The 24394-nt window shown below is 32.7% G+C and overlaps 1 protein-coding gene across 3 annotated transcripts in view; it reads right to left on the bottom strand.

Moving 5' to 3' along the window:
• LOC145296648 (potassium voltage-gated channel protein Shaker-like) overlaps positions 1-24394 on the bottom strand; it is a 390939-nt gene that overhangs the window by 238884 nt on the left and 127661 nt on the right. The gene's annotated exons all lie outside the window — the stretch shown is intronic.

The raw sequence follows: 24394 nt of genomic DNA, 5'->3' as shown, positions 1-24394 counted from the left end.
TGCAAATATATACATACACCATTTTTTTCAGTTTTAGGAGCAAATAGAGAAAGTGACATGTAATAAATTCCTTCAGGTGAGTCTGATGGGTTTAACTATGTTTAAGAATGACCATGCTCAGGTCTCGTGAAGAATCATCCATTCTATTACACTGCGAACACATTATTATTATAGAAACCAAAGAACACAAAGGGAATTCTTCGATTTTAATTTAAAAAAACCTTCATCATTTATTTAATATATTACATTTTTTAAAACAAATGCCAATTTTAAAAATTAATAGCAAATCGATTTTCAAGAGCTTAACCAGAGTAAAAACACATACGAGCATTTTTCTTCTAGAAAAGTATATATATATATATATATATATATATATATATATATATATATATATATATATATATATATACAATATATACATATATATATATATATATTGTATATAAACATTATTTTGAGTAAAAGAGAGACGAGAGTGGTACTATACCTTATGCCTAGAATCCTTATTTCGATTATGAACATTTTTCATTTCGAATTATATATATATATATATATATATATATATATATATATATATATATAGAGGGAATTAGACCTGGAAAGTAAAGAGCCGAGTTTATTTTAATGTATTAGCAAATGTATTAATACTTTAAACGAAAACAGTGCCCATTCTACTTTAGATATATAATAAGCTCAATAGGTATAGATATCCTAGAGCTATTTCAATATTGAGTAAAACGATTCATAATTGTGAATTAAAAATCAGTTTCAAAAGGAAAGACAAACAAAATCAACTCGATTGTACGATCGTTTCAGAAACGATGTTCATTTTATTAAAATTGACAAAAAGTATGGACAATATATATATATATATAAACATTTTTAGTAAAAGAGAAGTGTTGATGATATTATACCTTATACTTAGAATCTTTATTCAAATTTTGACCAAAATCCATCACATGGTTTATTTTCTAGAAAATGTCTAAAATTTTAACTTAAGGTTAAGATCTCAAATTCCAACAATCGATTAATTTTTGTTAGGAGTTGACCATATACGTATAATGTATAAACACATACCCATACTTAACTTTATACAAATAAATATCTTGATATATATCATGCTAAGTATGTGTATATATTTATAGATTAGACATTTTAGCCCGTTAAAAACGAGTAAAAGTTAAAAGATTTTCTAGCGGAAAGTTGGCATAGATTAATGCAAAATCTACGTTATGTAAAATTTAGTTAATCTCCCTTAGCAATTTAATTGCATTTTCAAATTTGATTACTTATTAGAAAAAAAATCATAGCTTTTTTAGACTTTATATATTTATATGACTATATATATGTGTGTGTTTATGTGTTTATGTGTGTATGTGTGTGCATATAAGAGTTTTTAGTCTTAAATTTATGCTTGATTATATGTTTTAACTACCTATTTATAACGTGTAATGCAATGTATCATTGGATTGAACTTTTTATTTGCATTTTTATTGGTAGATACGTCAAAGTCTGTCTGTCCGTCCGTTTGTCACTCTTAAGTTTGAAATATAATTTTTGGATACACCCAGGATCTCTCTCTCTCTCTTTCTCTCTCTCTCTCTCTCTCTCTCTCTATATATATATATATATATATATAGATATATATAGATATAAAACTCTTCCCGATTGTATGTCTGTCATGCTTGAATTTCAAATAGCATGTCAATCTGTAACGCTTAAATTAAGTGTACATACGTCGTAAGAATATTTTGAGAATTACTCGATTTAAGAGCAACATCGATACTTATTAAAGCGCAGTACGCGCACACACACTTGTGTGTTCATAACCAACGCTCGCTATTACCGATCCTCAAGTCACCTACCTGATGTATGATGATTAAATAAAAATTAACAAATTGGTTTGTTTACAAATAGTTTTCCAGGTTCCTAATGTTTGGTTTCTTATCCTAGATTGGGTAGGATGATGCCCTGGCCCCGGTCCCTTTTGGATACCGACTTGACGTAAATGAAGATTAAAAGAAAAGAAGTGAATTTTATACAAAAAAGAGTCTATATTGAGTGGATGAGATAGAAAGAAGAAAGGAGCAATGGATGAACGAAATATATTTTAGTGAAAGTATTCGCTACTGCACCATTTGAACAAGCGACATAATAATAATAATAATAATAATAATAATAATAATAATAATAATAATAATAATAATAATAATACGGAGAAGAAAAAGAAGAGAAAGAAAAAGAAGGTAGAGAAGAGGACGGGTGAATAAAAAAAGGGGAGAAGAAGATAAAGAAAAAGAAGATAAAGAAGAAAAATGGAACACAATAAGAAAGAAAAGAAAAAATAAAAAAACGGAGAAAAAGGAAGAGAAAGAGAAACCGATAAAGAAGATGAAGGAGATAAAGGAGGAGAAGATAAGAAGAAGAAGAAGAAGAAGAAGAAAAAGAAGAAGAAGAAGAAGAAGAAGAAGAAGAAAAGGACAGCAAGATACATAATAAGGCTTGCCGATGTAGCTGCATTTTGCTAATATATCGGATGGGTGGTGTTCGTTTGCCATCTCTACTAGAAGCTAAACTATCTACAAAATCAATCGATGAATGAACAGCACAGAATTACATCGCATCTCGACGCCAGACTGCGAATTTGTCTAGTCGAACACGAGTGGAATCCATAAGGTTTTATGGTAGGAGACGATCGAAGTTGCTTTTTGCAATTGGCAATTAAAAATGATATCTATCTATCTTTCTATCTATTTATCTATCTATCATATATATGTATGTATATGTGTGTACGTATGTATGTATGTATGTATGTATGTATGATGTGTGTAATTCAGTGTTAAGAGGGAAAGAGCAAGAGTGCTCAATTGCTTGTTCAAGAGCATAAAAATATTAAATTTTTATTGACATTACAGATTAGTTTAGTATCTAACGTCTTCTGTTTGTTTATTTGTCTACCTTCTTCTATGTAGAGATCGCTATACACATAGTTTCATCAACACAGGTATATACATATATATATATATATATATATATATATATATATATATATATATATATTTAAGAGCAAATAGTTAATAAAACATGTTAAAACACTTTGAAAAAGAGTTAAAAACATATATAGTTTGAAAAGGAAACACTAAATAAGTGGATTGTCCTTAATCCGCGGAGTTTCGAAGAAATACTCTACTTCTCATCAGAGACTAGGAATTATCAAAATGCGGGATCGGATTTTGCATGCAAAAGTATTTGATGAAACGGCAAGTAAGTCAAAGATCTTACTTTCAGTTTCATCAAATACTTTTGCATGCAAAAATCCGATCCCGCATTTTGATAATTCCTAGTCTCTGATGAGAAGGAAAGTATTTCTTCGAAACTCCGTGGATTAAGGACTATCCACTTATTTAGTGTTTCCTTTTAAAACTATATATGTTTTTAACTCTTTTTCAAAGTGTTTTAACATGTTTTATTAACTATTTGCTCTTATTATAATCTCTATCTCCTATTTGGTTCTATCGAGCTTTTACATCTGGTTGAGATTATTTTATAAATAATAATTCTTTAATATTTATAATACTTATTTTACCATCTTGAATCATTTTGGTAAATTTAATTGTAATTTTTATTTTATATATATATATATATATATATATATATATATATGTGTGTGTGTGCGTGTGTGTGTGTGTGTACGCGCGTATACGCACACATATATACATAGTGTTCAATATTTACCGTTACAACTTATTATTTATATCTATATTTAGTGAATTTTCAAGATTAAAAAAAATCTTTTTCAAGTGTATATGGATAAATTTTAACTAGAATATTACTTTTGATAATACGTCCCATAATTTAGTGAAACGAATTGTCAATGTAGAGTTATTCAAATACGAAAAGTCTGCAGGAGACATTGCGGAGACCTTAAATGTGAACCGAATGTTTGTGTGGAGCGCACTAAACCGTTTCAAATCAACTGATGAGATCAAGATATTTGGTCTGTTTTGGAGAATAAAGTCTCAGTTTCCCAACATATAAATTTGGAAATTCTGAAGAAGAAATTAAAATTAAATCCCACAAAACATCAGTCGTGACTCACGCGAAACATTCAACAAACATTTGCAGCAGTTCATTGGTGCACATTATAGTTACATTGAATAAAGTGTGGATATTTTGAATCTGGTAATACTATTGTATATATATTACGTTTGAATAATCTGTATTGTTTAATCTATTTAATAAATATGGTCAACAAAGTAACGTTAATTATTGAACACCCCCACCCTATATATATATATATATATATATATATATATATATATATATATATATATATATATATATATATATATAACAAGAGAACACTTTTCTCTTTGTGCTCATGTCTGTCTCCAAAAACGAATAATTACAAGGGCATGTATCTAACTGAATTTAATCGAAGTACTTTTGCGTCTCTACATGCAACTTAAATGAACTAATGACTCTTCTAACATGTTACAAAATGAAATCCTGCTATTTACAAACGTAAGGTTAAGAGAGCATGTACATGTGGTACAATGGAGAAACAAGTCTCTGTTTAATTTTAATGCATCTAAAACTAAGCTTCTATCTTTACATAATTAATGCTCTGATCCCCACCTGGCATCAGTTGAAATTAATGGCTCTTGTCTTGGGGGCTCCATGTTTTGACAAGTTTCTTGGTTTGACGTTTACTCCAGATCTAAAATGGAACATGTACATCAAATCCGTTGCCAAGGTCGCTGAAAATGATGCGATCTTTCTATCGATCCAATAGATATCTACCTGCTGATGCAATTCTCTACCTATATAAGAGCCAGGTACATCCAAAGATGGAGTATCGTTGCAACATCTTGGCAGGAGCTGCTAGAAAACCTTATCCTGCCTTAACAGAGTTCAAAATAGATTTCGTAGCCTAAAAGGAGATACCCTTTTCTCTCCCCTAAAAGCTCTTTCTCACAGAAGAGACATTGCGAGCTTATCTCTGCTTTATCGTTATTTTCATGGCAAGTGCTCGTCTGAGCTCTTATCTATGGTCCCCCCTCGTCAAACTTTTCACGAAAAGCACTCGTCTAGCTGAAAACACTATCAATAATTTCCCCCACTTTTATCTGTGCCTAAACCTAATCGTAGATTCCATGAACAAAGTTTCTTTCTGAGAACTGCACACCCGTGGAACTCTCTTCCTTTTGTCTGCTTTCCAGCTGACTACAATACATTCGTCTTCAAGTTCAACGTAAACAAGTTCTTGATGAGCCGTTCCCCTTAACTAGTCCAATTTACCAAATTTTCACTACTAACGATTAATACGACATTGTCCCATTAACTACTGTACGCTCTTTAATTATTATCCTCGAGTAGCCTCTGGTAAGTGATGACTTCTTTGTAAAGTAAATTCTCTTTAATGTGATGTTGCACATAATGCTATCCCAAATTCGAACCTGAAAAACGCCGGGTAACCTTCCTTATATATATATATATATATATATATATATATATATATATATATATATATATATATATATATTCAGAGAGAGAGAGAGAGTTTAGATGCGCATATACACACATATATTAAACCCACTATAGCATACGTGGTATACACCTACCTTCATTATTGTTGTGGGGGGACAATTCACCCCTATTTGAGAACTAAGTGGAATCAACCAGTCCTATAAATACCACTGGTTTGAAAAACTGGATGGAGACATTCATACCATGTTTAACTTCATGTTACGAACACGTTTGTCTCATACCACTTCAGTGGCTCCTGTATTATTTATGATAAATACATATTATATTTATACACTTTACACTACTTGTGACTTATTTCATTTGTGACCCCTAGCATGGCTCTACAAGAACTATGTAATAAAACCTATATTCCTCCTATAACACAGATCACTTTAGTTCTCCCATTCCCTCCCCAACAATCTCAATATTCTATCGCTCGCTGCACAATTATTTCGCTCCTAATGTAACTATCGTTAGACGTCGCATCCCTATTTATTACCTAGTATCTTCTCTCCTCTTCTGATGATAAGCATTAGGCTTTGAAATATAATGGTATGAAAAGTTTTACTTATCCTACATCCCTAATTGATGTCACATTCTTTTTGAATAAACGAATGAATCTATATATCTTTTTATATTGTCATTTTCTTATTTTATTGATTCTCTCTCTCTCTCTCTCTCTCTCTCTCTCTCTCTCTAAATATATATATATATATATATATATATATGATTTTAAAAAATGAAAAAATGAAAATAAAAGCTAGCTAACCAGGTTTCGTTCCTCGCTCAAAAGAGCTAAATCGAGGAAAATTGCGATTAAAAACAAATCCTCGCTTCTTGGACATGGATCTAACTTAATAACTTGATTTGAGCCTAAAACGATAAATGTTAAGGAGTTATAATAAGGGTCAAAGTTAAAAAAGATTTGACCTCTACGGTCTCTACCATATTACTCAGACAATTTCTGGTCTAAACATTTGAAATATTACATAAAGGGTATTCATAGATAGGGCAAGCTTTTTAATCGGTTTGGGTAGAAAATTTGAGCTACCAATATATAAATGTATGTATGTATGTTTGCATGTCTGCCTAAAACTTTCGACAGAGGCGATGGATTTTCACAAAATCAGTATCGTTTTTAAGCCCGATTCTTCAGACGAAAAATACCGAAAAATTGGCTAAAAATATAAATTTCTTCGCCCTTTACTGGGCACTTTTCTACAGGGAGGTGTTGCTTTTTTCGCCGAATATTTTCGAAAGCCATCCCCTCTTTTCGATTGTCTAGCCTTAATTTAAACCTACGTCACCTCCGATTTGGCGGTGGTCGTAATAGCAAAGACGTCACGTTTTTTCCTCGCTCTTTTCCTCCTTCGCGGTACGAGTTCGAGCCTGCCTGCCTACTACCACTTTTTTTTTACTCAACACACCTCCAAATAACCAGCCGGGCACCCACGCTAGTATATATATATATATATATATATATATATATATATATATATATATATATATATATATATATATATATATATATATATATATATAACGATAAAGCATTGGCATAGAAACAAAAGGTGTAAAATTTACCGGTAAAGAAAATGGAGTGGTTCCGAATCTTAGGGATCTTCGGGGCAGAACTCCTCTTACAAATTTACCTCTCATCGGTAATAAGCAATATGGTTTCCATCCTGTGAGTACTACAGCGTATGTACGGACTGTAATTCCACATAAAGTCACTGAATGTATCGACGGGGGCTTCCTCTCAAGAGCACTAACTCTTGATATATTAAAGGTATAAAAGTCTACTACACAAGATTTCCGGCTATGGAATGTCTGAAAATGTCTTCTCGACCATCGAATTTTTTCTCTTCGATAGGGTTTTACAAGTAGTCGTCGAAGGGCAGAAGTCCGGAACGCAAAGTATCAACGCTGGCGTGTCTCAAGGATCAATACTAGGCCCGACTCTCTCCTTTATGTTCATCAATGAGCTCCCAAATCGCATTCTAAGTTCATTCGTCCACATATATACAGACGACATTGCGATCTATGGGAGCAATTCAGGGGTCAACAACGACCAAGATCTCTCTTTCTCCTTCGATCTTGACCACGTGGTACAATGGGCAAAAAGTAGATGGTCAATTATAACGCACCAAAAAGAAACTTTTATCTTTTCACTATAAATGCTTTAATTTCCACTTGGCCCCAGTTGATATGAATGGTTTTCTCAATGAAGTTCCTTGCTTTGAAAAAAGAACTTCTGGATCTGACCTTTACTTCTGACATAAAATGGAAGACCTACATCAGATCTGTTGCCAAGGTCGCAGGAAAAATGATTGCATCATTCTGCCGCTCCAGAAGGTATCTCACTCCCGACGTAATCTTCTACCTGTATAAGAGATAGGTACGTCCTGAAATAGAGTACCGTTACCATATCTGGACAGAAGACGCTCGGAACACTCTATCCTACCTTGACAGAGTTCAAAACGGGCTTCAAAACCTAGTAGATTTCTCTTCACTGCAATCTCTTTTCCACAGAAGAGACGTTGCGGGCATATCTCTGTCTTATCTTTATTTTCATGGTCAGTGTCCGCCTTAGCTTCAATTTAGGCTTCCCTTTTAACAAGCCTTCACAAAAACACTCGTCTTCAACAACCACTATCAACAATTTTCCCCATTCTCTATCTGTGCCTAAATCTAAACGTAGATTCCATGAACAAAGCTTCTTTCATAGAATTTCCCCGCTAGCTTGCTTTCCAGCTGACTACAATATGGTTGTCTTCCAGTCCAATGCAAACAAGTTCTTGTTGGGCCGTCCTCTTAAATAATCAAATTATACTCAATTGCACCCAGTAACGATTACTACACTTTTGTGTGGGTAACCACCGTACACTCATTAACCCTTATCATCGACTAACCTTCGGACCCTGATATGTGTGACTCTCTTGTAAAAAAAAAAAAAAAAATGAAAACTAAGACAGTGGTATAATTAACAGAACTGTATCAACGAAAGCATGTTATAAAAGTACACGTGATTATTCCAGGGGCATAACTGCCATCAAAAACTGCTACGGCGTTACTTATTTATTTCGAAATAAGCATGTCCATCTATTCTCAAACTAAGTAGATAAGATTACACGAAAACAAGAAGATAAATGTATTTTTATCGATTTCAATTATTTTCGGATCATATTTCAAATAAAGTGCATGCATAATTATATTAAAGTTGTTTCCAGCTATTTCCAGACGCTGTTTATTTTCAATTATAGAATACATCAAAAAATCTGTTCAGTATTTTTCGAACAACATTAATTCTCGGACAAAACAAAACAAATGGAACACAATAAATCAATTTAAATTATTTGCAAATATGCGCGGTATCTGACAAAGGAGGAAGAATTGCTGTTTTGAGGGATTGGAATCTATCCACTTAAATCTTATCTTTGGTTAATTTCTGGCTTTGAAGAACTATTCATTTTTAGCTTTTTACATCAAGTGACATTTTGGGTGATTTAAAAAATAATCACAGTGCATATCTTGCAATTCATGAATGTTTGCATAATTTTATGTTCGCTATACAATAATCTGCATCATAAACTAGATGCGATTTTTATTTCAAAACTTAATGCATAGCTATTATTAAGTAGCGATGCGTGCATAACTAATCTTTGCATTTAATCTATACAGGTGTATCAGGATAATGTTGGAATCGGGGATTACCCTTTTTAGATTGTATTGCTTGTCAAAGAAATTACCTAGGAGGCATTGCGATCGAAATTCGCTCTCTCCTGAGAATTATTAATCAAAAGAAACACATCAAGATTCAGAATAAGATTTCAGACTTTGAAGACAGCAGATTCTTGCTCCGTCAAACCCTGTGTTTCCTTCAGGGAATTAACAGCTTATTATATGACTATTATGAATGGTATATAAAGAAAGAGTAACTATTCGTAAGTTTTATATATATATATATATATATATATATATATATATATATATATATATATATACTAGAAGATTACTCGCCGTTGCCTGGTATTAAACGTAACATTAAATTCCTTGAAAAACGGGAAAACCTGAAACACGTGCATGCAAGTATTACGTTTTTTTTCTAAACAGTTAATTTCTTATACGTAAAAAATACTTGAGCTGAGATCGAAACCAAAATCTAAAAACCAAGGAATCAAGTACGATAACCATTAGGCCAGCTTGACACGTATTTAAAAAGTGTTTTCAAACTACTTATTCTTAACATAAGTAATCTGTAATGTGAACTATTCACGCATGCGCATTCGTGAAGGAGTGAGCAAACATAAGAATTCGATAACTCCAACGTACCGACTTTTCAATTTTGACACCTGAGCAGCCCTTTTTCAAGATGAAAACAGATTAAAGAGTTTCCCACAAGTCTGAATATCCTATATACCAAATTTCAAATTTGTAGATAAAAATCCATTGAGTATATAGGTTGAGAAGTTTCCTCACACACATGCACTCACTTTTGTATATATATATATATATATATATATATATATATATATATATATATATATATATATTATTATTATTATTATTATTATTATTATTATATATAATATAAACCTGAACGTCTGTGTGTGTGTCTGGTCACGAATAGGCTCCTATATATATGTATAGAAAACTGATCACATATAATAATAGAAGATGTATCGAGACACAGGAATGGGTATGTTTGATCTGGCATAATGATGATTCATTAAAATTGTGGAGTCTGCGTACGCGCCTGGTCCACAAAGTATGGAAATAAAAAATTAAAAAATTAAAAAAAAAGTTTACAAGTGTTTTTGATATAGAAGTACATTATAATACTTTGATAAGTATGTTTTAACTTAAATAGGGATGGTATAATAAAATTGTGGGGTCTGCATTCACGCCTGGCCTCCATAGAATGGAAATAGGCACAAAATTTAATAAAGACTTTTCATATCTATCTACGTAAGTATACTTTCATAATTATGTTTCAGTTTGAAGAAATATGGTATAATAAAATCATGGGGTGTTCGTTCGCACCTGACTAGAATGGAAATATGTCACAAAGTTTAACAGGGTTTTTTTATATAGATACACAGAATATTGTGATAAGTGTTTCAGTGTGAACAGGTATGGTATAATAAATTATGGAGTTTATCTATTTTATTTTTACTTTCATCATATTTTGCTTTGGTTTTGATACACCCAAATTCGAAACTATCTCTTTACAACCCTTCCTTTTCATAACGTATCATACTTTCATAAATCAGAGTCCATTTTCTGTAGGCTGTTTTTGAACCCATTCAACGACGGGTACTTTTGCTAGTATATATATATATATATATATATATATATATATATATAGAGAGAGAGAGAGAGAGAGAGAGAGAGAGTGAGAGAGCGAGCGAGAGAGTGAGAGACTGGAAGATATACTCGGCGTTGCCCGGTATTAAATGTAGTGTTAAATCGTTAAATACCTTTAAAAAATGAAGTAAAAAAAAAACTGAAAGGAACAGACATGCGCATGCGATTATTATGCTTTTCTAAACAGGTCACTTCTTGTAATTAAAAAAATGCTCGAGCTGAGATCGAAACCAAAACCTAAAGAGAGTGAGTCAAGTATGATAACCATTAGATTAGCTTGCCATAGTATTTAAAAAGTGTTCCAAACCTCGTGAAACAGTTGACAAACAGATAAAAATCCGATGGCTTCCTGCTACGAATTTTTAAATTTTGAACCCATAGCGACCCATTTTCGGATAAAAACTAATTCAAAAGTTTTCCACATATCTGAATATCCTATAGACCAAATTTCCAGTCTGTAGATAAAAAATTCGTCTAGTGTATCAGTTGAGAATTAGTTGAGAATTACCTCACACACATTCTCACTCATATATATATATATATATACATACATACATACATATATATATATATATATATATATATATATATATATATATATATATATATATATATACTATGCTAATATCACTAATAATGAGGTCACCAATCGATAAATTCCATGGAATTTTCAGTTGCGTTACAAAATGTACTTCCATTTCATTTCTTAATACTTGCCAAACAACTTTTAAAAATACAGTAATAAATGCATAAACAAAAAATAGAAATCCAAAATCTATATAAGTATTGAGAAACTCGACCTGGACATTTTCTATCATGTCATACCAGATAAAATGTTGGATCTTAAATAGCATTTTAGTTGGACAAACTGATTCTGACTAACCAACTTTGAATTATTATTGTTCTATCGTGTTATTAAACATAGACTGACGCACTTCGTTACAATTAATTCTCAAAAAATACTGATCTGATTCCGTAGGTGTGAAATATGTAGAGATTTTTAAATAATAACCTTAAAAGAAAAATCAGCTAAGAGAAATAACTTTTATTCTTTTTAGAATGAGTAATCTTTCTTTACTTGCTTTTTCACCCTTTTTCTTAATACGTTTTGCTTAATTCTTTGTAATTATAAAATACACAATTATTTGGATTTTTAAGATTAATGTTCTCACCTTGAATGTTATTTTCTCAGCATTTCGCTGGATATAACATCCGATTTTTTCAGGTGTATATTGTAAAACTTGGAAATATTTCTGTCGAACTCGGGAATCTGTAGGAAATTTCGGACAGAACCATTTATTTAATACACGGTAGCTAGCATGTTCTCGTTTCGTCAGCCATGACCTTGTATATGTTTTAAGTAATTCGCCATTTTTTTTAGTATTGAGCCTTCAACATCTAGACGATTGGTTATTAAAACTGAATCGGAGCAATTTATCTGTTTCCCACGAATCATTGTGGGCACAATTCAGAAACAAACAAAACAGATTATCAATATTATATTGCATGTTTTATCTAACTTCATTTTAACCACATTTACCAAAAGAAAATAAATATTCGGCTACCTGTTTTTATACCTAAAAGATAATACCAGTTGATATTTAGTTCCTTTTTAACGCAGGTCAGTAGGTGAGGTGAGTTAGGACAGGCAGTAAGCAATAAATTTACTCCACACGAAAGACGAGTGTCAAAGTCGAGCAGGGTTGACTTCGTAGAGCTACTCAAAAGTAATGCCTTAATTCGAAACACCACCGAGATTATTTATTTTCTGCTGGACTAATTGTCGAGGATAGGAATCTTAACTGGCATTTATTAACTCCTATATCTACAGTTGGTTGTTATTTCGGTTCTATGATTGAGTATTTTTTGACATCGTTAACATAAGTTCTTAGTTTCTCACTCAAGCATAATCTACGAAGATTGTCAATAAATCTACACTTCTTAGTCCATCTTAATATATTCCATTCCACTAAAATCATTCTTTCACATCCCAGTAATAGTTCAATAATGATGTTATAATATGTTTTTGTTGTTATTGCTGAATGTGTTTTCATGATTAGAATATTACCTTTAAAATCCTATGGCGGTTTGTTTCATATACTATGTTTTGTTCAGTTTTCTGTGTATAAATATTATTGCTTGGTAAATTATGCCATTAGTTAAGCAGCTATTTTGTAAAGGGCAATGGGTGCAAATATTGCAGTTACAATTTCCTGTTCTATAATTATCATACTTATTTTTATTTTTTCACTGAAGTAAATGTAGATTCGAGATTAGCTTGAAATAACATTCTCTCACTAAAAAAGGAATTTTAACATACGCCTCTTGAAGAATATGTTTCTGAAAATTTTAGATGAGAATTGATTATACGGATTATTTGGATTATTCGGACTACTGTTCTCATCTTAAGTGTTACTTTCACAATGTTTCGGTCGATGGAACTCCAACCTTTTTCAGGTGTATGTTGTCAAACTCGGGGATGCAGACGGAATTTCAAACCAACCCTTTATTTAAGCAATGGCAGGGTAAAAGTACGAAGTAATTCGCAATTATATTTTAAGTGTCGCCCGCACCGACGATTTAAAATTAAACCTTCAGAAGAATATAACTTAGAAATTAGTTTAACCAAGTAGTGTATCCTTGCGGGAAATTCTGGTTTGAATTTTATTAGCCTTCAACTCATTATTGCTTTTAGTTGTATAATTATTATTTATACTACTTATTACTATATCTCACTATTGATGACTATATACATATATATATATATTTATATTTTGTTATTTATTACTACCGACATACATATATAGATATATACATATATATATATATATATGTATACACACACACACATATATAAATAATATTATTCATACTATAAAAATTCAAACATGGCGAACACAAAAATGAAAAATAATTGCAACTTCTCTTCCAATTTCGGATTTGTAATCAAGCTCACATTCCTCTGTTTTTTTAAAGGTGATAAGTTATTTTTTTCTGATGAGTTAAGGGCGGAATAAATTAAAAACTTGACATTATAATTACATCAATGATTCTGCTGTCAAATATTGTGCATTTCAACGTATCTAAAGAAATAAAAGGTAAGATAGTCAACTTATTGAAATTTGGAATATAGACTTTTGTCATTTATTTATATATACTCTGTAGTATCATTGAGTTTCACTAATTAAAAGACTGGCATAAATAAAAGGTGAACTATAATTAAATTAAATAAACATATTTCCCCCATATATATATATATATATATATATATATATATATATATATATATATATACATATAGATAGATAGATATATAGATATATATAGATATCACCAAGGATGAAAACAGAATCCAATGAATACGAGCTTCTGAAGAAGTCCCATACTTCTTTTTTCTATACATTTCTCAAACAAGAATTTAATTCGATACATCATCACAGATTGCAGTTTGAATCAACAAAATCCCGTATCGAAGTTCTCCATAGCAATTCCTTTTCTCTCGAGCTTTTGGTGTGTAAAAGTACCCGAAAATAACCAGCATTCAAAATAAGATCAAAGACTTCGAGATCAACAGACTCATACTCTATGGTACCATTTCCCAAAGAGAAATGAGACTTTATTCCATGATCTTAATTAATGACAACTAAAGAAATGGTAACCTTTCTATCAGTTCTCCCTTGATAATCTGCTAATATTTATCTAAAAGAAGCGGAATCCCGAAAAATGATTCACGGTGCTTTCTAAGTCACTGTGTCTAATGTACTCTTAATAATAATTGTTTTGAAATAATACGTGTATGTCAGTTAATTGCATTAAGTAAAATCGGTTCTTTCGTTATTCGTAAACATAATTGTTATTGCTAGCTAAATAGTGTTTTAATGGAAATCGACAAGTCATGGAGTCACTTAATGTAAGGAGCTAACAAGAACTAAAAGATGATTATCGCCAAACAAGAGATGCCTATTGGCCTTAGTCTTGAAAAGACCAAATACGTAGTTAACAGGCAAACAGTAAGTAGGAAAAAAGGTACACAAGCTTGCAGTTCTTGGAAAAATATTCTATTACGATGAGGTATTAAAACAGCGAATTAATTGAAACCACTAGATCAACGAATCAAACGAACTGATACAAAGGAAGCAGGAAATATATCAGACAATTCTGAAGAACACATGCAATGGTAGTAGTTATTAAATAAAGACTGAGACTAGCAACATCATGGTAAAATGATAGGAAGGTTTCTGCACTTTATCAAAAACCCTCAAATGGGACATGGTCCTGGATATGACCTTAAACTATATCCAGTGGTGAGGCCCCAACTTGCGGGCTTTGGGGAGTGTGGAGCCACCCATTACTTGCCATTGCTCCCAGGTAAACTCTGACCCTAAGTGGTAGTACCTGTTAGGGTTCCAACTATGGGTTAAATAGAAACCGACTTGAAAACAAATATATTCTATTAACAATTTTTTCTTCAAAGTCTTTGGATTCGGCATCAAATAACCTGAAAAGGGTTGATATGCCGTAAAACAAAAACAACCAACCAACCAAATCAAATGGGACAGCAGCCTGAAATATATTTAAAGTGCTCTATACATGGCTTATATAAGATTTGAATACTAAAAAATTACTAAAAATGTTTATATATATATATATATATATATATATATATATATATATATATATATATATATACATATATATATATAGAGAGAGAGAGAGGGGAGAATATCCTTTATATACATAAACCAAATATGTCTCTTCTTTAATTAACTAATATGTAGCAATTTCATTCTTTTTAAAATAATGACTATTAATCTTACGCAAATAATTCTTCAGATAAATAAAACGAATGTCATTTTTTTTAGATGTATTTATTTAAAATTGCACTGTTTTAGTCGACAGGATGATGGAACACGATTCTGAAAACGGTAAAGTCAGAAGTTTGTACTTTAGCGACATCAGATCAATCACACAACATCATTCTTTTCTAATTGGGCAATCTCAGTTTTTTTTAATGTTGCGCCCATTCAGTGGAGGTCTGGTTCGTGCTTTCGCTTCTTAGCCTTCCCATCGTCCTTTATATTATTACTAGCGGAGACGGAGTGAACACCCTGTGTTGCCCAGTCGTAAAATATTGTTAAATATCATATTTTAATAGAATAAATAATAATAAAAAAACGGGACTTGAGTGCCATCTTATTGTGTTATTAAAAGAAAAAAAGTCGCATGCTGAGCGCGAATTTGCAAAGGTTAATTAAGTTCGTAAGCAAACACGTTACCGATTAGACAATGTTACCATGATTCACATTTAGTTTTTTAAAATGAAACAACGAATCGACCGTTCGCACATGCGCGATTAACAAACAGCGTTGGAACCAAGATTTTTACATGAACCTCTTTCAAACAAAACGACATTTCTAATTGACGATTTTTTTTAATTTTTCGATATTATGTGTTCGAGAGATCCCTTTTCCTTACGGTACCACGTCCATGCTGGTTCGATGCGGATGACAAAGGTTTAACGGACATACAAACACACAAACATACTATCACACTAACACATAAACACACAAACACGCAGAGGACAGAGACTTATATAATAGGTTATTATTATTATTATTATTATTATTATTATTGTTATTATTATTATTATTATTATTATCGTTATTATTATCATTATTATTATTATTATTATTATTATTATTATTATTATTATTATTATTATTTCTCACACAAACTATCATCAGACAAAGGCCGCTGGTGTTCCCTGGGTAACAACAACAAGTCCACCCAGATTTCTCGTATCTTTCACCTCTTTCGATAATTTTTGCAAAAGAATATGCGTTATCGCAACAACCGTTTTCATTGACTTCGCCTTGACAACGACCATTATATGGATGGCAATAGCCTCTCAAAGATCCCAGTCTTCTTTGAACTCGTTCAGTGGATAGTGCTTTCTCTCCTCAAAGTCTTTCCACCCTCCTTGAACCTTCTCAACTATTTGGTATGGTGCCAGTCGATGTCGACACTACATTGGCATGGGAGGGGGAGGTAGTCAACTTATAACTTTGCAGTCTCAATTTTCTTGGTTCCATATGGTGTTCTATGTTTCTGTTTTAATTCTGTTTTAGTGTCCATATAACCGGTTAGCGTTTGTAACTCATGGGAATTAGTTTCTAAATTCGATGGTTTTCTTAAAATTTCAACTGTTTTCAGTAGTTGTGTCCGTTATATTATCTCAGTTTTCTCTTGATTCCTATTTTTCCTAGTATTTTTTTTTCCATTCATTCATTCATTTTTGTTTTTATTTTATCATTATTTTCATTCTATTATCGGTCGGTGTTTATTATTTGTATTAAAAGAGAAAGTAACTACGATGAATATATTTTTGCTCCAAACATGAGAAAGTCTGTTTCACTTTAAAAAACATTCGCTTTGAACTGATGGATTATCAGAATAAATCATTAAATAAAAAAAATTTTACTCAGTTTATTTTGATGTTGTAATGTTATTTCATTTTTTTAATTCGTAAAACACTTATTCAATTAAAAAAAAAAACAAAAAAAACACTGCGTAAAATTCTTACTGACGCATTGGACTCGTGAAATTACTACGTTAGTAATGTGCACTCTACCTATTCCTTTTTGCCAACCAATCTGATTTTTCTCTTTGTGGACAAACAAAACACCGTATAAAATACCATAACTTTTTAATACTATATACATGAATAGATTAATACGGCATACTTACGTTGATACACCGGTTATCAAATCAACGAAACTAAGCAACGTTAAGCCTAATTAGTATCAGATGGGTGATTAAATGAGGAACACCAGGCGCTGTATGTAGGAAGATGTCAATGATTCCTTGCAAGAACTACAAAAAAAACTAACGTCTTTATCCCCTATGATCGGGATATAGAGAAAGTTCGACAGAAAGATTTAAGATTCGTGGAAATTACATCGACGAAAATATTGTGAAAATGAGAACAGTAGTTCGAACATTCCAAATAATACGAATAATTAATTCGCCATTTGAAAACTCAAAAAAAAAAAAAAAAAAATAGAAATTGACAATTGAAAACTTTGGGAAACAGACTTCTATTTGATTATTATTATTTATTGTTTTTTGCGAACTGTTATCCTCATGTTCATAATTGTTGTAGTTTCGCCACGTTTCGCCCAACTCATCCTTTGGCTTTCTTCAGGTGATTAACCGCAACGGGATAGCAATGCTGAGTTTTGTAACTGTATCCCCAGTAATTACTGCCTTTCATATTTGCTGTTGTCTCACCATGTTTTGGCTTGCTTTGGGTGAGAACGAAACCGTTATTTTCAGACAATGTTAACCCTGAACCATAGGGACGCAACGCTTCTATTCATTGCGCCACGGGCCCCGAAGGTGGTGAAAAAAAAACGACTACAAAGATGAGCATAACAGTTCGCAAAACAAAAATAAATACTCAAATTATGAAGCCTCATCTCAAAGGATTCCAAAAAATAAAATATAGAATTTCTGTTAGGAACTGAGGTGTTTTAGGTGAGATTTGAATATTCGCTATTGCTGCCATTATGTCATAGGATTGTTGACTTTTCACAATTCTTGCAATAGAATGATAGCCAAGTATTAAGCAATTAAATTCGTGGCCGATCGCTAGTGCTATTGTCGAAGAACAGAATCAAATGGTCGTAACGCAAAGTTAATCGAAAATATTTGAATTAAAATCATTATATTTCTTTTGCTATTTCTACCAACATTTACTGCTCATTGATTTCAGTAAATTTAGAGTGAAGAAAAAATGGCTGCAATTTCCTATCGTTCGATTTTCATAGCGGCAACTTGGCTGAAATTTCTGACTGCATTTTTTAAATGCAAGCAGATGTGAGTACGGAAGTAGGATCAAGAGAATTAATTCATGATACAGGTAGCTGAAGTACCTGTAGTTGGGTGAGGGCTTATGATTGTAACAATCTTGAAAATTTCCACAAGTATTGTCGCGGACCAAGAATCAGTTTTCTTTTCGAGTAAATGTGGGATAGCCGAGGCGACTTAGCTTATACACACTGCCGGTTGAACACTTCGTCGTTATCAATCAATTCACACGGATATCTGAAGCTTGTTTTCAATGACGGCTATTAAATTTAGAACAGAGTGAAAATGTGCTTACAGAAATCACACACACACACACACACACACACACACACACACACACACACACACACACACACACACACACATATATATATATATATATATATATATATATATATATATATATATATATATATATATATATATAGGGACCGCCAAATTTATGGAGTGTTTTTGATTTTCATAACAGAGTCTGTTTTTAAAAATCTGTAAAAATCAGGCAATTATCTAATCAATATAAAATTTTCACCGATTAATAAGTAAAGAATGCACTTTATATGCGCGTAACTTTGTTATATTCGTTGTATAAATATATTTTTGGGAACTTCATGTCCCCCACTTCTCAATTTGTCTCTTGCTCGACCCCTTGAAGTCTAAGCGACCCACTCAGCACATACTCGTTTTGAACGAGTGTGGAAAAACAAAAAATAAAACAACAAAAAATTCACAGGATGTCTTCGATATTGAAGATTGGAATCGAAAATTTAAATGTGTTTAATTTTGTTTACCTTTTGCGTTTTGAAATGTGAGATTCATTGAATATTTTATCAATAATTATTATTTTTTAGATGAGGATAAAAAAAAATTATTTTTTACAAAAACGATAAAATAGGCATACTTTTAAAACTTTAAAAATTAATTAAAATTTTATTTTAGAATGTGCAAACTTTCCGTGTACCAGTATATAAAGAATGCTTTAAAGAATCGATACAAATAAATAAATAAAAACAAGGTGTGAAAATTAAAAGTGATATTTGTATTTGCATATTACGTTTTTTTACGGTTACCTATTACGACTATTCAAAAGGTTGTCATCTCCCTTTTTGAAAATTAACTATAACATTGAAGATATGGAATTCCATAGATGATGGTTGTGACATTCCAACAAGTTGCACCCCATCAAGTTGCACTTATCAAAAACGGCCCTTTTAAGTGCCACCAAATTCTAATGAAAGTCTTTGTCAACTTGCTTTATACAACAAAGAATTGGGGGAAATACAGTATGATCTATTTATGGAAAATGGTGTGGCTCATTAGTTACTATTAATTAGAAAATAAGAAAAAAATATTTTAATCATAAAATTAAAAACTGACTAAAAGTGATATTAAAACTGAAAAATAAATTGCTAAAATTTATGTATGATGTAAAAATAGAAAAAACAAACAAACAATTTTTCCCTATTTTTAACAAGGACTAGGAAACAGTTGAAGCTTAATTGATCAATCATTATGAATGAAAAAATTATAAAGCTAAAAATAACATATTTCCCCGTAAATGGCGTTTGCAATTATAATTTAATCCAATTATTTAAAAAAATGTATTTGCATTTCTAGTTACATTAATATTCATGAAAATGCTCAAATAAATATTTACACGCGACTAAGTTCCCCTACCCCAAATCCAAGATGGCGTCGGTAAACATATGGTTTCTAAAATGTACGAAATCGTGCGAAATAATTGAATTATTTGAATTTATTTAAATGAAAGATAAGTATATTCTAATATTTTTGCATATTCTTATAGCCAATCGTAGTAAATTTATTTAAGATATAAAAAGTTAGTTTAATTTATTCGAAAAACTTTTTAAAAAATATTTTTATGTTTAGTTTACATACGACAGAAAATGGGTTAAACGCGTTTTTTTTTGGGGGGGGAATTTTAAACTTAAAATTCTATTAAAAATTAGAGAAAAACATTATATTATTCTGCTTTTAACATAATAAACTTCAGGGTTTTGTTTTTATGATAATACAAAAAGTTGCTTAGAAATAACGGATTTTAATTAGCTTTAGAAAAAGCAGTTTTCGATCAACTGGCGGTCACTATATATATATATATATATATATATATATATATATATATATATATATATATATATATATATTGAATAAAGAGGGTACCAAATCGATGTCTTGTGTAGCGCGGTTTACATATCGGGGACGATATGACGTTTAATGGGGCACGCAACAATGATGACAATTACTTGTAAAATTTATATTTATAAAAGGAGGCTGATATAGATGTGGAGATATATGCGTAGTGGACTGTTCTTTTTGACACGGTAAGAGTGATACATTATTGGAGAAGGAAGACAGTTAACACTTTGCACGTGATCATCCATTTTTGTCCCCATTCTACTACAGAATAGAGGTCATCCTCTAGTGTTTCTGCCATTTCTTTAGTCTTTAGATATGTGTTCATTTGTTTTCCTGTCATGCCTGTTATAGAGTGTGGTGTCATCAGCATATGTACTCATCTCAGAGGCAATTTTGTCGGGGAGGTCATTTATGAATATCAGGAACAGTAGATGTCCAAGGATAGACCCCTGGGGCACTCCAGCATTTATATCATATTGTTTAGATGTACGACCGTCGAGGACAACCTGGATTTTTCTCTTATCTAAGAAGGATTTAATTATGTTAAGTATTCTACCAGTGACACCGTATGATCTAATCTTCCTGAGGAGACGCTCATGCCATACCCTGTCAAAAGCCTTAGATATATCTAGAGCTACCGCTCTGCCCTCCCCCGCTTTGTCCAGTGAATGGTATATACGTTCAGAGATTACAGTAAGGATGTCTGCTGTAGAACATGCTTGTCTAAATCCATATTGTTGGTCAGTCAGAAGTTTAGTATCTGTAAGGTGATGGACTAGAGCATGGTAAATTAAGGTCTCAAATATTTTGGCAAAAAGTGGGAGGAGGCTAATGGGTCGATAATTTGATGGGTCTGTCCTTTCGCCAGAATTCTTGAATACTGGTACCACAGAAGCAGTTTTCCAACAGACCGGAAAGCAAGATTCGTTAAGGCATTTATTGTAGAGTTTGGAGAAAACTGGAGCTACTTCGACTGAGCACTTTTTAAATAGCACAGCTGGGAATAGATCGGGTCCACATGCTTTTGAAGTGTCAAGGTTTTTTATGATAGCATGCACCTGAGCAGTGGTGATTTTCAGATCGTCTAGCGTGCCGTCTGTTTGTACAGGAAATTCAGGTAGGGGGTGGTTGGAAGGGTCCAGTGTGGAGTTTGAGGCAAACTGACTGGCAAGCATGTTAGCCTTTTCGGTTGCTGAGCAAACAACCTCGTGATGGTTGGTTAGTGGGGGAATTGTTGATTGCCCATTATTTACTACACTGTTGTAGATTTTCCAGAAGTCACGAGTTCTTAGTTTTTGTGCTTCGATGCGTTTTTTAGTGGTTTCCGTAAATTCTCTCTTAGCTGTCGCTATTTCTTTCTTAACGTTACTTCTAGCTTCTATATACTTCTGTTTGTTTGAACTGGACTTATGTCGGTTAAATCTGCGGTATGCATGCAGCCCTTGAGCAATGACAGTTGCGCAAGTCGAAGTAAACCATTGGGGAGAGTGGGGCTTGCTATAAAATTTCCGCATGGGAACATGCGCTTCGATTGCAGTTTTGAACCATTCAGTGGTCTCGTTTGCGCACTGTTCCGCAGGAAGAGAAAAAAATATTTCCCCATGGAGCATCTCTGATAAGATCTCTGATGACTTCCCAGTCAGCCTTTTTATAATATCTCGTTGTTTTGAGCACTGGCTCTTCAGTTTTGGCTCTAGAGTTTAGGGCGATTTCAACCATTATCACTGCATGATCAGCGTTCCCAAGTGTGCTGTCTGCATTCGTCATACAATCATCAGGAACTGTGGTCAAAAACAGATCTAGAAGTGATGCGTGTTGTTCTTCCTGGTCAGGGAAACGGGTTGGAAATGTAACAATTTGTGACAGGGAGTGAGATATAGAGAAGCTATGAGTTGTGCTGCCCGCTGCATCTGTGTAAGTAGAGAATCCAAGCCAGTTTTTGTGGTGGACATTAAAGTCACCAAGTACATGTACTTGTGCGCTAGTGTCGAGGGAGAGTGCTGTGTCTATGCTGTCAGAGACTTTGTTTATTATGGTGCAGTCCTGGGTCGAGGGAGAGTGGTAGAGAAAGTAAAAGTAGCTAATTAGTCTAAAGCACATAAAGGCTTGATCATCCGATTCTAGGTTTGTTTCTCTAGTTAAGGGAAGGATATTACGAATGTAAACTCCAAGTCGATGCATGTGTCTGTAAGAGTCCTTACAGCAGAGTGGAAGATATCTAGGCATGTTAAAGTAGTTAGAGGGGATGGAGGAGCGTAGGTTAGTCTCACTTAGTGCTAGGATATCCGGGGTATTTGTTAGGAGAAATGCTTCAACATCAGCTAAATTAGTTCTAAGCCCACGAATAGTTGTGAATGCAAGCCTCAAGTGAGGAAAGTTGGATTTGTTTGACCCTAAGCCTGGTTTAAGCCTGGTTTAAGCCTGGTTTAAGCCTGGAGGCATTTAATCACCACCATCAAGTATCTTAGATTTTTTTTGAAAAGGGTCTCTTACGGCAATATGACATATTTATAGACCCTACCAAATAAGATCTTCCCTCTTAGGTTGGAAGTCCTTTCACAGTTCTTCACACCCCTGACGATACACATGGAGAGAGAGAGAGAGAGAGAGAGAGAGAGAGAGAGAGAGAGAGGGGGGGGAGAGAAAGAGAGGGAGACAGACAGACAGTCAAGCAGAAAGGCAGAGACAGCGACAGAGACAGACAGACAGACCGAGAGAGAGCGAGAGAGAGAGAGAGAGATTTTCGGTGGAGGCAGAGAGACGAGTTCTTGCTGTGAATGCCTTTCAGACAAAACTGAAATAATCAGTGTGATTTTCTGGTTTACTAAAACTGTACCACCGGCCTGAACCTCGAATTGAAGTCACCTTTAACCTTTATCCGACGCGTGCCCAGCAAAGGTTAATAAGAAAATATATAATGAAGAACGCATCAGTACAGTTTTAAACAAAATACAGGGAACCTTGTAGTATTATTTTAGAAACTTTCCGCATTTCCCTAACAGAGTACTCTCCTTTTGAATGTATATATCGGTAGAACTGCTGACTGTCAACGCGATGATTCTACTGAGAGAGTTGCTAGTCTAGCGGCACTGATGAGCTGTGATACAACGAAACAGGACTATATATCAATGAGTACATATATATATATATATATATATATATATATATACTAGCAAAAGTACCCGTCGTTGACTGGGTTCAAAAACAGCCTACAGAAAATGAACTCTGATTTATGAAAGTATGATAGGTTATAAAAAGGAAGGGCTGTAAAGAGATAGTTTCAAATTTGGGGGTATCAAAACCAAAGCAAACCAAAGCAAAATATGATGAAAGTAAAAATGAAATAAATAAACTCCATAATTTATTATACCATACCTATTCACACTGAAACACTTATCACAATATTCTGTGGATCTATATTAAAAAACCTTGTTAAAATTTGTGCCATATTTCCATTCTATGGAGGTCAGGC

Source organism: Euprymna scolopes, chromosome 17 (genome assembly GCF_053919585.1).
Source record: "Euprymna scolopes isolate OS-2025 chromosome 17, ASM5391958v1, whole genome shotgun sequence".
In the NCBI taxonomy this organism is placed as follows: Eukaryota; Metazoa; Mollusca; class Cephalopoda; order Sepiida; family Sepiolidae; genus Euprymna; species Euprymna scolopes.
The sequence above is the reverse complement of the archived record's forward strand: the minus strand, read 5'-3'. Positions and strand labels throughout refer to the sequence as shown.